This window comes from Odocoileus virginianus, chromosome 5 (genome assembly GCF_023699985.2).
Source record: "Odocoileus virginianus isolate 20LAN1187 ecotype Illinois chromosome 5, Ovbor_1.2, whole genome shotgun sequence".
Classification (NCBI taxonomy): Eukaryota; Metazoa; Chordata; class Mammalia; order Artiodactyla; family Cervidae; genus Odocoileus; species Odocoileus virginianus.
In genome coordinates, this window is record NC_069678.1 from 58553615 (window position 1) to 58570376 (window position 16762).

The 16762-nt window shown below is 39.5% G+C and overlaps 1 long non-coding RNA gene across 1 annotated transcript in view; it reads right to left on the reverse strand.

Annotated features, from left to right (window-relative positions):
* Positions 1-453: 453 nt before the first annotated feature.
* LOC139035063 (uncharacterized) overlaps positions 454-16762 on the reverse strand; it is a 31180-nt gene continuing 14871 nt past the window's right edge. Inside the window, exons 2-4 of the long non-coding RNA XR_011487576.1 lie at positions 15264-15314; positions 2543-2697; positions 454-637 (exon numbers count right to left, since the gene is read on the reverse strand). This is a non-coding gene — a long non-coding RNA (uncharacterized lncRNA). The remainder of the gene's footprint in view (positions 638-2542; positions 2698-15263; positions 15315-16762) is intronic.

Here is a 16762-nt window from a genome sequence, read left to right on the forward strand (position 1 = left end):
TGCCCGTTTTTAATTGGGTTATTTAGGGTTTTGCTTTGTCTTTGTTTTTGCTGCTGTCTTATACATTTCTTTACATATTTTGGATATTAATCTTTTATCAGATATATGGTTTGCAAATATTCTTTCCCATTCTGCAGGTTGTTCTTTTCACTTTGTTGATGGTTCCTTTTGCTATGCAAAAGTTGTAAAATGACTCTTTAATATGGCTTTTGCTTTTTTATCCAGGTGGGATATATGGTACTGAAGCACTTTACAGACTGTGAAATACTATGAAATAATATTCCACTGATTAAAATATTCTCTCTGTTTTATGTCTCTTCCTTCTAATAAGGCTAGCTACAGGAAAAATATAAAACTCCAGAAAAATCATGTTAGGTTCACTGGGCAAGAATATTTATTGTTCAAACAGGAAACTGATTAATGTCAGAAACCATAGCAGAAGTCCAATCACATCAGAATTATCCTCACAGTTACCCAGAAAATCCCTTCAGGAATCCATTTCCACTCCAGCTACCAGCTCTTGTACAAGTGCATCATCATCTAGATGAATTGTGAAGAGTCTCTAGGTTGCAGAGATGAGTAAGCATTCCTCAACATCACTGCTCCTCTTCTTTAGCAACAAGCCCACACATTGTTTCTGGAAGCATAACCATCCAAAGTAAAGTCAAAATCTTTCATGCAGCCACATATGTGCTCCCATATGAGTAAGTTCTGATCAACAGCACACAAATATAAGTGTTGAATGTGATTTCTATGTCTGTAAAAAGGGAAGACATGTGATCTGTATTCTCCTGTCTTCCTGGTTAGAATATCAACATTATAGCCTGTCTTTGTAACATAATTCCTGCAGTCATCTATTTAATGTAAAAGCATGATAAAGGAAACACAGGCATTTGCCACTGTAGAGAGTCTACCCTGGGTTTCCAAAATCAGTACATTTTTATCAAGAGAGAACTACAATTCTATATTTTTTAAATCATGATTATTTTAGGATTTTGTAACATGTAGCCAAAATGAATCAATGCCCTTAAAAACAAAGGAGAGAAAACATGTCATGGTAGTTCAAAGAATATGGAAATATCTCACATAAGGAGAAATGCAGAGGTCAGGCAGCCACAGGGCTGGTTAATCCAGCAATTCAAAAAGGTCAAACATCCAGATTTTTGCATCTTTCTTGTCTGTTTCCCATTGTTTACCCACATATATAATACTTCAGGCTTGATGAACTACTAGTGGTTCCCTAATATGCCATCCTCTTTTAATTCTCCTTTCAATTAAATGTTCTGTTGCTTCTCCTGGGAACATTCTTCCTCTCCTTTTAGCTGGTTTATTTATTTAGCTCAGGCTGCCATAACAAAATACCATAGACTGTGTAGTTTGAACAAGTTTAACAAATTTGTTTAACAAATTAAACAAATTTATTTCCTCACAGTTTCTGGAAGTCCAAAATCAAGGTTCTGGCCAATTCAGTTTCCAGTGAGGACTCTATTCTGGGCTTGCAGAAGGCTACCTTCTTGTTAGTCCTCACATGGCTTTTCTTCAGCTTGTTGGGGTGGGAAGCAGGAGGAGGAAGGTTAGCAGGAGCTGGCTGTCTGGTGTCCCTTCTTACCAGGATACTAATCCTTTCAGACCAGGGCCCCACCCTTATGACCCCATCTAACCTCAATTACTTTAGTAAAAGTCCCATCTCCAAATATAGCCACCCTAGGGTTAGGGCTTCAGCATATGAATTTTGGGTGGAGGAGACAGAAAAATTCTGTCCGTAATATCTGGTTAGCCCTTGTTAGCCCATGAAACCCTTAAAAATAAGGACAGTAGTTTATTCATTTTCTGTTCCTAACACCTAGGATAATGCCTGGCACAAAGTTGGTGTTAACAAATGTTTAACAAAGAGAGAGAGGAAAGAAACATCACGTCTTTGGAAGAAAATGTAATCTGTGTGCCAAATAACTGAATTACAAATGAACATCAAAATAGCCATCATCTACTGGATTTGTCTCAATGATACATAAATTCAATTACCAGGCTGCTAAACTTGGCATAGTCATTAAGAGTGTCTGAGTAATGCTATCTTCCAACCTACTGGCTATATGACTTGATTATTTACAGTGGCATATTTAAAATGATTCTCAGTTCTTTGACGTCTCTCCTATTCCTTTTTCCTGGAATTTTGGCTCCTCTTAGGGGCAGAAGTCACCTTCTTGGGGCTTCTGAGGCTGTGCCAAAAGAAGCCTTGCAGCTTCGGCTCAGCCCTCTTGGAACACTTGCTCTTGGAGCCCTGGGGCACCATGGAAGAAGCCAACTACTCTGAGGCCAAAACATAACGATAAAACTCACGCTGGCCTATGGAGAGGCCATGTAAGATGCCTTACCAGGCCCCAGACATTCAAGTCATCCCAGCTGTGGTTCTAGACATCTTGGAGCAACACAGAGCTGACTCTGTTATGTGCTGTCTAGTTTCATGACCCCAAAAAGCATGAGACAAGTGTAATAATAGTGTTGGAACAGTTTTTTAAGTGGTAGAAGATGATGAAATACTTACTCCACTGGGCCTCAGTGTTCTTGATTGAAAATGGAGCTGTAGGACCTTCTCTGGTTGTCCAGAGGCTGGGACTTGATGCTTCCAAGGCACGGGGCCCAAGTTCGATCCCTGGTCAGGGAGCTGGATCCCACATGACGAAACTAAGAGTTCACATGCTGCAACAAAAGATCCCAAGTGCCACAACTAAGATTTTACACAGTGAAATAAATAAATAAATAAATATTTAAAAAGAAGAAGAAGAATAAAATAGAGCTATATACAGATTCTACCTCTTGGCACTACTGCAAGAGTTAAAGAATTAGAGCTTATAAAGCATTTAAAACTACAAACCTGGCCCAAAGTAAGTGCTTATAAATATTAGATAGCATTTTATTTTACTTTTATTATTTTTTTAAATTTTATTTCTGTAGATCAAGGCTGTTTTGTTTTGGTGAAATTAATGATTGATCAGAGCTAGGGTACATTGCAATTTTGATGGCTCTTAATTATGACTTTGTAGCTAGTGGGCCATATAAGTAAGGCCTTCTCTGGCTAAGAGCCTGCACGTGTAGACGGTGAGAAAACAAGCCCCTGCCCCAGCTATTGTTTAGTGTCCAACTCTTTTTTGACCCCATGGACTGTAGCCCACCAGTTCCTCTGTCCGTGGAATTTCCCAAGCAAGCATATTAGAGTGGGTTGCCATTTCCTTCTCTAGGGGATCTTTCTGACCCAGGACTCAAACCTGCATCTCCTGTATTGGCAGGTGGATTCTTTTCCTCTGAGCCACCAGGGAAGCTCCCTGCCCCAATTATCAACTACTAATCATTTTCCTAAGAGGTCAAGCTCTGGCTGGGACAGAAGAAAGAAGCTCCATAGCACACTTCCAAATCCTTTCTTTAGTCCACTGCCTTTTTTTTTTTTTCCTGCCTTCTCCCTCCTGGAATAATTTGACACTAGTGGGCAAAGCTCTTAAGGATGGAAATCATTGGTCTTTTCTCCCTGTGAGCCTAAAATCCAGCTTCAGAGGAGGAGAAATACAAACATGACACTAATGGACTTCCCTTGTTCTCAGTTCTTCTCATTTCAAGACAGCAGTCCCCTTGGCATCAAGGCTCCTCATTTTAGATCCATTAGTGCCGGGCAAATGAGCCGTGTGGCTTCTCTCATCTCCTGCCCAGAAACCACCACACGTACCTCTCTCCTGACCCCTCCCTTTAGTTAACATTGTTTAACAGACTCAAGGACACATTTGTGGTTCTTTTATTCCTAGAAGAGCAAAATGTGCTAATGCTTCCTGAGCTGGCCTCCTGGTTTGGTGGCAACTCAAAGCCAAGGCCAGGACTGTTTGATGCTGTCTATTTTAGGGCATTCTTGATAGTCTGTTACTGAAGACCTGGGCAATGCAAAGGCCCCTGGGAGCCCAAGACACGCATGTGTTCCTCACTGACATACCCTGACAGGGCCCAGTCTTGTGCCCTCCCCTGACTTCCCAGTGTGGCTCTGGCTTCACTGGCCTCCTTTAGGGCCGCATCAGGGCTTGAGGCCTTGGGAGGAGGGGCTGAGACACAGAAGAAGAGCTGAGGAAGACTTGCACAGCTAGTGCTCTAACCCAGCTAACTTATGAGGGAAAAGAAGCATTTATAGGCTCAGCTGGATATTTAACCAGCATCTCCCCTGGTAGCTCAGATGGTAAAGTGTCTGCCCGCAGTGTGGGAGACCCGGATTCGATCCCTGGGTCGGGAAGATCCCCTGGAGAAAGAAATGGCAACCCACTCCAGTACTCGTGGCTAGAAAATCCCATGGATGGAGGATCCTGGCGGGCTACGGTCCATGGGGTCGCAAAGAGTCAGACACGACTGAGCAACTTCACTTCACTTTTCAGGGTAAGGGAAAGTGTATCAGTTTCAAAACTGCAGACTGGAGTCTCAGGTCCTTTCCAGGTACTAGGCCCCTGACATTAGTTAAACTACCTCAATATCAGCCTACTTATTTGTATAAAAGGGAATATAATATTTAGCTGAAAGGGTTATTTTGACAGTTGGATGAGAGAAAGTATTACTTTTATGCAATACAACACTTAGAAGGGCATGCAGATATCAAACATGACCAGAAAAAGTCCAGTTTCCTTGTAGCTGGTTCACGAACACATCTGGCATCCAGAGGACTCTAAACTGTTTTCCAGTCTTCCCAACAGGTTGTATTTCAGTCCACATAGAGTTTGCTTTCTCTATTTCCTCTTTACCTCCTTTTTCTTTTCTATCCTCTGCCTTCTGGGTCCCAGCCAAGGTTAAGGTCTGTCTCTCCTGGCTGAGTCTGGGATGAGCCCTATTCCAGGTGTCTCCTGAGTGGAGCTCCTGAAATGAAACAAGACTCTCTTGTGGATCCTGACCGCCTCTCTTAGAATAGCTTTTATGTATCAATATAATGATGTTGAAAGGTCTGTCCCTGCCATGGATGAGAATGGGACCAGATTAAAGGAATAAAGAAGTACACCCTGACAAAGGTAGTATTAAGTATTCAATAGTGACACTGTTTTCCTTTAATGTTTAACTAAATCTTTATCCTAAACTCTTCAACCTACTGATTGAGTGACCTGGGGCAAATGGCTTAACCTCTTATGCCTCAGTTTTTTCATCTGTAAAAGAGGGATAATAATAGAACCCAGGTCATAGTGTTGTTATGGGAATTAAATAAACTTACACATATAAAACTCTCAGAATGATGCCTAGCAAATTTTTAACTGTTTTGATTGCCTTATTTTGAAATAGGTTTTTATGCTTGTTAATGCAATTTAAAGTTGGAGGTTCAAACAATACAGCCTCCTCTTTCTCTCTCCTTAGTCATTTACAGATTTAAAAAGTTGTTTCATATGGTCCAAATTTTCACTTGCTAAGGTGCAGGGTATCAGACTGGGAGCATAGCAGTCTGAGGTCTCTGGGCTCAGTCACTGTGTGACCTGGGTAAGGCACCTCACCATCTGCTCCTCCCTTCTCTCCTCTCCCTAAAAAACAGGCAGCACTCTCAGACCAGATGACCTGTGGAGTGAATTCACCCTCAGGCCAGAAGAACAGCAGGGCCCCTTTGATATGGCATCCCTATATTTCTCCTTTACTCTGGATTCTAGGCAAGGCTGAAGTCAGCCTGTTTTCAAACTGTTTAACTCCCAAGAGAGGCGGAAAGCCTCCTTCAAACATAGCTCACTGGCTTTCCCAAGATGAGCATTCCCCCAGCCAAGACTCCCTGATTATCAAACATGTCAGCATATTCTAAGAACCCTGTATAAAATAAGCAAACCAGTCCTCTGGGAAGACCCGAGGGACTGCTTTGAACCATGTGAATGAGCATTAATGCATAAATGGATACATCCTCATTAAGCTGCAGATGCCCAGAATCACTGGAATTGTGACCTCCAAGGTCCTACACCTCTGCAGATGAGGGTCACCAGGGAGATTAATTCTCTAGCCTCTGCAGAATACTTGCCTCCAACATCTTTATAGTCTCATGATGATACCTGTAGAATCAAGATTTTTTTCCTCCCTTTCCTTTAATCTCTCTTTCCAAGGTAGTCTTGAGTTCCTGCTATGCACTAGATACTCTGCTTACTGAAAATTACATAAGGAAAATTAAGACATGCTTCTTGCTTTCACACAACTTATATATCAGTAGGAAAAACTAAGATATAAAGAATTCTATGCTACTAGTACATTCCCAGGCTAAATCTAGTTCCTTTGTTAACACATTAATAGCATGTAGTAGTTTTCCTTAACTTCTCATATGTGAGAAAATGTATTTGTGTTTTCTATTAATTAATATCTATCCTCCCTCACACCCCTCCACAATGTAGGCTATAATGCTTAGAGCTAATATATACTAGTACTTATTATATGTAAGATACTGCTTTAAGTGTCTTACATTTGTCAACTTTTAATGTCCACAATTACATCAAGCTGAATGCACTAAATATTATTCTTATTTTACAAACGAGGAAACTAGAGAAGAATGAAAATTAAGTAACATGCCTAAAGTGACACGACTGGAAAGAGTCGGAGCCAGGTCTTAAACCTAAGCAGTCTGGCTCCAGACCTCTGCTCTCCATTACTAACCTCTGTATTAAAGGGGAGATACTACAGCTCTTTTCAAGGTAATAGATAAGTACATGATATAGTCTAGATAAATTTCCCTATAAAATTAATAAATCTTGTTAATGCAGGTAAACTTCATTCAGCTAGAAAATCCATTCATACAGAGTCCCTAGTGTCAAATGCCAGTAAGTAAGGTACTGGGTTGTATACAAAAGAGGAAGAAGAGGAAAGAAATGGCAGCACTTAGATTAGACTAAGGAAAAAGAACATACACTACAAAGCAAGTCTATCTGTAGAACTGAGAAATGTTCTTATCCTAGAAACAAAGGAGTATCCATTGTCAGATTTCTGACTTGATCTAAATTTGTAATTGTGAAAACCAAGAAAAATGGCCTACTATTTCTTACAGAAAGAGCCTCACCCTGACTGCTATTACAATTCTTTCATCTCTGGGCAGCAGGCATTTCTCTGGTAAACACTTATCATCTCATCAATTAAAACAGCAAAATGCCCATCAAAAATAAAAGTTTCCTTTGTGCAACTGTGTAATTTAAAGACCCACTAGGTTTCAAAACTATTTAATTGTTCTGTGCCTTTTGAAAGTATAACATGAAGACTTTTTATCTTGATGCATTGAATTCCTGTTGGTAATTTAAAGCGTGAGATCACATCAATTAGGTTTTGACCCCAGCTCTCTTACTAATTATCTACAGAAATTTGGACACATAATTTAGCCTCTCTTGGTCTCAGTTTATTTAGCTGCAAAATTAGGAGACAAAATTAGGTGGTTTTTAAGATCTTTCACTCTCCTCTGACATTCTGAGATTTGGTGATATATTTTTACATCAGTCTGTTTATGTCTTTCTATAATGTTTTATTTCCACTCAGTGATGTTAGAAAATACTGATGTTTGACTCCAGTTCAAATTCTTTCCATGAGTATTTACTGTAACAAAAATGTTAAATTCATTCAGAAAATAAATTGGGAGTTAGGGCCAGTGCTCAACAGAGAACAGTGGTTCTCAGAGCATTAATAACTAGATGGGATGGGACATCTGTTGCAGTGTTTACAAGCACCAGGGCTCTGCTTTTCCTCTGGGCACATGGCTAGACCACATCCTACAGTTAGTTGAGGCCATGTGTCTACATTTCTACCAAGAGAATGTGAACCTATGTGACATGAGCCACTTCTGGGCCTGAAATGTAAACACCTCCTTCATGCATTCCTGGTTCTCTTCCCCATCCACTAGCTAAATAGACAGAATTTGAGAAGTGGAAAGAGGAGCACAAACTCAAGACAAAAGCAGCCAATGTTCCTGAAAGACCACGTACAGCAGAACATGATTTGATCATATCGTGAAAGAAAAATATTTATTGTGTTACACCACTGAATTCTGGGCAACAGCCTATTCAAACCAATAAGTCATCCTTTTAGATTTTTATCCAGGTGAAACTGAATTATGATGAGCATCTGGCTAAACCTTGAAGGGAGGCAGTCTCACAAAATGGTTAGTCTGAAGAGTGTTTGTGGCAAGGAGAAAATAACATTTTCGCTGGGTATGTTGCATCTCTCTCCCTCGCTTGTCCTGTGCCACTACTGTTTAAATACTTTGTCATCTTATACAAAGGTCGCCCTGGTTTTGCCAATGGTCCCTCCCAAAATGTCCCTACAAAACTCCACTTCTGCCTCTCCCTATCCAAGTCACTCCATTATCCAAATCTCCTCTCTAGTAAATGCAGCTTAGCCACTCTTCATTCATTTTTTTATTTGTTATTTTTAATAGCATTACTTCTAAAACATTTTCGGTTTTCTAATCTGTCACATTATTGACTAATCTTTCATCCCAGTCAAAACTGAAAGCTGTTTAAGAAAAGAAACCTGTCTGTGAATTGATCTGTTTCTCCTTGGTGTTCATCAGTTTTTGCTTCATGTATTTTGAAGATTTGTCATTACGTGCTTATGTGTTTAAGATTGCTATATCTTCTTACTAGAATGACCCCATTATTCTTATGAAATGACATTCATTATTCCTCACAATATTCTTTGCTCTGAAGTTTACTTTGCCTCCACTGCCTGGAATCTTTTTTCTTTTAGGCTAATAGCTAAAGTTTATTGAGCATTTAATTTGAACCACTGAAGTATGTTAAGTTACTTAATCTTCACAACAACCTCATAAGGCCTAGAATCTTTTTAAAGTTTGCCCTGTTTGTTTCCTGCCTTTCAGAAGTTATTGTCCTTTGCTGCTAGTTGCCCAGTGTCTTAAAAACTATTGCCTCTTATATTTGAGCCAGTTTTGTATTGTTTCAACCAGGAGGGTAAATCTGGTCCCTGTTAACTCAATCTTGCCCTGAAGGGAAAGTCACTAATGCTTTTATACATTATCTCATTTTGATCCTCATAGAATCTTATGAAATGAATCTTATTATCCTTTTTTATAGTATTAAAAAAACTGAGTCTCAGTGAGGTTATATAAATGGTCTAAAGTTACACAGCAAAACTCGTTGAAATATATGGGATAGGTCAAGATTTGGGTGATAGGTGCATATATCTTTGGAAACTAAAATTAGGAACAAGCCATAGATTTTCTTTTAATTATTTTTGAACTTATTTACATGATAAAACTCACAGAGATTTATAAAATCAAAATACATGTAAGTACATATGTAGTAATTTGCATTACTTGACAATAGCTGCAGTATATGAACTGAGGTCTATCTCGGAAAATCTGGGCTACAACTTCCAAGTATTAATATTTGATGGGAAGGGTGAAGAAATATTATAGCCAGTGGGATTGGACAAAGGATGAAAGTTATTAACATTCTTTCAGGTAGGAATTGTATCTGCCATTTAAAAAATATCTTTCAAGCCAGAAACCCTGAAGCAAATGTCTTTAGTATTCATGGAAGACGTTAAAAGAAACAACAAAAGTGTTTTTAATCCCCTGTTTTCTTTTGCCTGTTGGAATGAAATGGAAGTAAATAGTCAGGAATGGCTTGGGAGGGGCCATGCAAAAGAGATGATCCAATTTATGTCAAAAATATAGTCTTAGGCACACATGCCTCAATTTAGCAAAGTTCTCCAGTAGGCTCAGTGGGAACAGTGGGAAATCCTAGTTCAAAGGTTCTTTCTTTTTTTAAAGTACCTATCATGGTGGCTGGCACATCAGATGCCCTTTAGCAAATCAAATGTGCATTCCATCCTTTCTCTCCAATCAGAATAGATCAGACCAAACACTATCTCTGTCACAAAGGAAGCAGCAACTCAAGGACACCCAGGCAAGCCTGGATAAGAAGGGTTAATTTGTTTTTATCTTGGAGATCCTTCCATTGACACTAATTAATCTCGCCCCCCAACTTGGAGGGCTAGCAATCCTCTTTTAAAGTAGCAGGAACATAAAATTCCCTAAATGGAATTTTAACTAATATGTAATAATTATTCTTATCATAATAGCATCTCTTTACCACATTCAGAAGAGAACCCTGTCCGTCTGCCATAAGTGGTGTTATTAGAGGGAAGAGAGTGTTTTTCCTGTCCATTCATGCTCCAGCTGTCATTTAGCTGCATTCTGTGGGGACAATGATCCTTGCCTTTCATAGAGTGCAGATAGAAATGCAGAACTGCAGCATACAGAGATTCTGCTGTCTGCCATAGAATTCTAGTCAACCTTATTTCTTTGAAAATGCATAATATTTCCAAGCTGAATGAAAACTTTCTTTACAAAGAAAACTGCTTTCTGAGTCTACTGTAGCCCAGAAAGAGAGATCAGATATGGAGAGCTGCCACCACAGGCCTGGCCTTTAGATAAAATGCCTTTTTCATTTATTGAATGCAAAGAGAATTTTTGCATGAACCAAAACTTAGTTGCACAAAAATCTAATTGGAGAGCTCATGCTGCCCTTGAATAGCAGGAAAACATCTGCTTGGACCCAGGCTCTCTGTGATTTGCTGAAGTAGAAAAACCAGGGGCTTTAGCACCATGTAGACCTGTGTTCAAATTTTAGCCTGCCATGGAGGAACACAGCCTCAAAGGCAGTGCTGTGCAATACAACTTTTGCCATCGTATTAGGTTGGTGAAAAAGTAATTGAGGTTTCAGACCATGAATTTTAAATCATTATAACTAGGCTCAGGCACATCTTTATTAATCAAAATAGGAACCCATTACAATCAACACATTTTTTCCAACAAGAAATGTTTGTTTATTCCTTTATAAAAATCCATGTTTTGGTATTCAATGAACTCTTGGAAAGCATTTTCTACCTCTTGCTGGTTGTGGAAGCATTTTCCCTGCAAAAAGTTGTCAAGTTACTTGAAGAAGTGGTAGTCAGTTGGCAAGAGGTCAGGTGAATATGGAAGATGAGGCAAGACTTCGTAGCCCAATTTGTCCAACTTTTAAAATGCTCATTGTGTGATATGCAGTTGGACGTTGTTGTGGAGAAGAATTGGGCCCGTCTGTTGACCAATGCCAGCTGCAGGTGTTGCAGTTTTCCATGTAGCTCATTGCTGTACTGAGCATACTTCTCAGATGTAATGGTTTCACCAAGATTCAGAAAACTGTAGTGGATCCGGTGGGCAGCAGACCACCAAACAGTGACCATGACCTCTTTCTGGTGCAAGTTTGGCCTTGGGAAGTGCTTTGGAGCTCCTTCTCAGTCCAACTACTGCACTGGTTGTCATTGGCTGTCATAAAAATTCACTTTTTGTCACACGTCACAATCTTATCAATAAATGGTTCATTGTTGTTGCATAGAATCAGAGGAGACAACACTTCAAAATGACAATTTTTTTGATTTGCTGTCAGCTCATGTGGCACCCACTTACTGAGCTTTTTCACCTTTCCAATTGCTTCAAACGCTGAATGGCCATAGAATGGTTGGTAATGAGCTCATGGGCAACTCCTTTTTCTTGTTTTTTTCAGGGATATTTGTTTTATTTATTTTTAATTTATTTATTTTAATTGGAGGGTAATTACTTTACAATATTATAGTGGTTTTTGCTATACATTGACATGAATCAGCCATGGGTGTACATGTATTCCCCATCCTGAACCCCCCTCCCACCTCCCTCCCCATCCCATCCCTCTGGGTCATCCCAGTGCACCAGCCCTGAGCACCCTGTCTCATGCATTGAATCTGACTGGTGATCTATTTCACATATGGTAATATACATGTTTCAATGCTATTCTCTCAAATCATCCCACCTTCACCTTCTCCCACAGAGTCCAAAAGTCTGTTCTTTACATCTGTGTCTCTTGCTGTCTCGCATATAGGGTCATTGTTACCATCTTTCTAAATTCCAAATATATGCGTTAATATGCTGTATTGGTGTTTTCCTTTCTGACTTACTTCACTCTGTATAATAGGCTCCAGTTTCATCCACCTCATTAGAACTGATTCAAATGCATTCTTTTTAATGGCTGAGTAATATTCCATTGTATGTATGTACCACAGCTTTCTTATCCATTCGTCTGCCAATGGACATCTAGGTTGCTTCCATGTCCTGGCTATTATAAACAGTGCTGTGATGAACATTGGGGTACACGTGTCTCTTTCAACTCTGGTTTCCTCAGTGTGTATGCCCAGAAGTGGCATTGCTGGGTCATATGGCAGTTTTATTTCCAGCTTTTTAAAGAACCTCTGCACTGTTCTCCATAATGGCAGTACTAGTTTGCATTCCCACCAACGGTGTAAGAGGGTTCCCTTTTCTCCACACCAGCTCCAGCATTCATTTTTTATAGACTTTTTGATAGCAGCCATTCTGACCAGCATGAGATGGTACCTCATTGTGGTTTTGATTTGCATTTCTCTGATAATGAGTGATGTTGAGCATCTTTTCATGTGTTTGTTAGCCATCTGTATGTCTTCTTTGGAGAAATGTCTGTTTAGTTCTTTGGCTCTTGGGCAACTTCTTGTGTGGTTGTAAGAGCATTAGCCTCAATGACCACTCTCAATTGGTTGGACTTCTTGAACCACCACTAAACTGTATGTTCATTAGTAGTTCCTAGGCCAAATGCATTGGTGATGTTGCAAGTTGTCTCTGCTGCTTTACGACCCATTTTGAACTTGAATAAGAAAATCACTTGAATTTGCTTTTTGTCTAACATCATTTCCCTAGTCTAAAATAAATATAAAATAAACAGGAAGTAATAAGGCAATAGCAAAAAAACATAAAGCGAGAAATGCATATTAAAATAATGTATAACATAACCACATTTACTTAATAATGTATTCTAATCTCAAACAGCAAAGTTCAACAATGCAAAACTGTAATTACTTTTGCACCAATATAATAGAAATGTTCTGTATCTGTGCTGCTCAATAGAATAGCCACTAGCTACATGTAACTTTTGACCACTTGAAATCTGGCCAGTGAAACTGAATTTTTAAATATTCTTAAATTTTTAATTCATTTAAATTAAAATAGTCACATGGAGTTAGTGGTTACTCTACCAGAAAGCACATCTCTAAGATAAGAACAAATTGTTGCATCTTGCACCTCCTACCATTAAGAAAGACTTATACCCACCAGCACGAAGTTGGCCTCTTTGGGTTTTGGAGGAAACATACACTGCACTCAGGAATATTGCTCTATCCCATTTATTAGGTGACTTATAAGACAATTTCACATGGAACTCAGAGCAAGAGAGGAGTTCATAGCAAGTTGAGGCTGTGAACCCCCAGTCCATTTAGCCATAAACTAAAGGCAATAGTTGTAAAAGAGTGCTCAGTGGAGAACCAAGCATATGTCAATATGAAAGTTGCTACACTGTCTCCTAGAACTTGAGAATAAGGTCATGGGTTTTGAACAGAGAACAACTTTTTATTTGAAAATCAACAGCTGGAATCCTACTGGACCCAGGAGGGACTGAGTACTGATATCAAAGATTATGTGACCAGAGCTGCCCATTACATGCTGGATATTGTTTAATTCACCATGGCATAAATTCAAGCAGGTGCAACACAATTCATTATTCCATGTAAAGGGCACAATAGAGCTTGGGCTTAAGTGACTTGAAAAGGCAGAAGTACATTGCATAAACAGCTCAGACTTCCCCATTATCTATCCCCATTGAATCAATGCCTCTTCTAAAATTCAAATCTATAGCTTATAGGGGGATATCCTACAAGCAGTTGTCACAAGAGAGAACTTGGGCTTAGTTCACAGATGGATTGGCATAATATGTTAAAACTGACTGAAAATGGACAGCTGCATCACAATCCACTCAGGTATTTCTAGAGGACAGTGGTAAAGAGAAATCCTCCCAGTGAGCAGATCTGCTAGCAGTACACTTGGTCATCCAGTGCTAATGGAGGGAGATGGAGCTTGAGGTATTTAGACTCCTGGTCAATGGTTGCATGACTTGGCTAGTTGTTGAGGGGCCTAGAACAAATAACACTGGAAGGTTTAAGACTAGTAGTTCTGGGGAAGAGGTATGTAAACAAATCTATAAAAGTAGTCACAAAGTCTGCAGATCTTTGTGTCTTACAATAATGCTCATTAGAAAGTATTCCCTGCAGAGGAAGCTTTCAACAGTTAAGCAAACAGAATGACTCTTTCTAAAGATGTCATGTTTCTCCTTTCCTTAGCAACCTAAAGCCTCATGTAATGGGCCAGCTGACAGAATGGCCATATGAAGGGATGAAGACACCGAATGGGTCTAACAGCGTGTACTTCTAATCAAGACTGACATAGCTGCTGCCATGGTGAATATCCATCCAGTTTCTCAGAAGAAGAGACCAAATCTGAACCATCAATATGGCGCCATCCCTTGAGGCAACCTCAATTTAAGCAGTAGGTCAATTATAATGGGCCAGTTCAACCATGAAAAGGGCAATAATTTTATCTCACTGGAATAGAAATCTACTAAGGATGTTAGCTTTTCTTCCCTTGCACTTTCCTCAGCACCACCATCTAGCTAGCTCACAGGATGCCTGATCTATTAGCATCACATTCCATACAACATTTCCTTTGAGCAACAAGATCCCTTTTAATACCAAAGAAGTGCTACAATAGATGCAAAACTGCAAGAACCACTGGTCTTCAGTGTACCTCCGTCATCAAGAGCAGCTGTCTAAAAGAACATTTGAAAGCCTTGTTGGAGTTTTGACAAAAGCACCAACTCAGGACTGACTCCTTTCCTCTAGGATGCAGGGTATGTGATGCTAAATGGTAGATACATGGTAATGCTTTACCCTAAATAGTAAGAATAAATGGCTCTGGGAAGCACAGGATCAATATAGAAATGGGTTCTTTCACAATAATTCCTAAAACTCTCAGAATTTGTACTTTCCGATCTTAGGTTCTACAAGATTAGAGATAGTGGTTCCTGGGGATCAGATAGCTAGAGTGGAATGGAAGGATGCTTCTATCAAATGACACAGAAAACTTCCTATGGAACTTGAAGGTAACACCTACCTGTTCACTTTGAACTCTTTATACCAAGAAACATTAGGCAAAGAAAGATATTAATATCTTTTCAAGAGTTACTGATCCTCATTATCATGTGAAGAAATACAGAATTGCTGCTATACAATAGGGATAAAAAAGGATATGTCAGCAACCCAGGAATTCACTAAGGTATCTTTTGGTTGTTTCATACCTGGCAAATGATCAGTTGTAGCAACCATAGCCTGATAAAGGCAAGGCCATTATGAATACATACCTTCAGAAATGAGGTCACTCCAGCAGGCAAGCAACTGAAAGGGAGGGAATTCTGGAATAGATAGTGAAGAAAGGAAATTATATTTATTATACCCTTGGAATCAGTTGAAGCTGACAGCATATTGTTCCTACCAAAACAAGAAAGAAAAAAAAAAAGAGAGAGAGGTCTCTTATTTTAGAATGGTAGCTAGATATAATGAGAGCACATGACTTGAACTGATTAGTGCAAGAGAGTGGATTGTACCATATTGTACTTCTAGTTGCTTCAGTTCTCTTGATCTCTTTCTATCATTGCCATACTTGTTTCTATCTTGTTCCAACACCAATAGCCACTGAACTGACAAACTTTGGTTGGAGACTGACTCATTTCATGTGGGCACAACCTAATAGCACTTTACCCATGCCCATACAAAGCATGTCTTGCCTTGCTAAGTAACACATATGATTAACTCAGAAGCATTAAAGAATTAATGTCCTAGGGAGCAAGCATTCGACCAATAACAAATGGGAGCTAATGGATAAATTCTCCTTCCTTCCCTTCCTGGAAGGACTGACTTGAGAAGCAATTATTTTTATGATCTCTTAGAAGAAAGTCCCATGGATCAGGTAATATTGTCACTTGATATCATGTATGGTCAGCTTGATAATGCACCTTTTTATCGGCTCTTACCCCACTTTCCCTCTTGTGCTTTCCTTCTTCCTCAGATCTACTGCCCAGGATTAGAAGAACCATTGCCAAAGGAGAATGGAATTACTGAGATTTTCTTGGGGGAAAAAAAAACCACGTTTATAAAAAGAGGGGGCTATGTTTAAACATCTTAAGAAAAGAGTTAATAGGCATCTTTTTGCCACTTCAGGAGGATAGCATAACTCTAACTTACTGGTTGGCTGTCAATTACAGCACATCTATCCTTTAAACCTAATGTAAGTCCTTCAGATGGCAGTACCAGCAGACACATAGAGATACCCAGAAGAGATGAAGGCCATAAGGAAAAGGAAATTAATATTAACTAAGCACTTTGACACATATCTGGTCTCATCACTTCATGGCAAATAAGATGGGGAAACAGTGGAAACAGTGACTGACTTTATTTTTGGGGTTCCAAAATCACTGCAGATGGTGACTGCAGCCATGAAATTAAAAGATGCTTACTTCTTGGAAGGAAAGTTATGACCAACATATACAGCATATTAAAAAGCAGAGACATTACTTTGCCAACAAAGGTCCATCTAGTCAAGGCTATGGTTTTTCCAGTAGTCATGTATGAAGAGTTGGACTATAAAGAAAGCTGAGCCCGAAGAATTGATGGTTTTGAACTGTCGTTTTGGAGAAGACTCTTGAGAGTCCCTTGGACCGCAAGGAGATCCAACCAGTCCATCCTAAAGGAAATCAGTCCTGGGTGTTCATTGGAAGGACTGATGTTGAAGTTGAAACTCCAATACCTTGGCCACCTGATGCGAAGAGCTGACTCATTGGAAAAGACCCTGATGCTGGGAAAG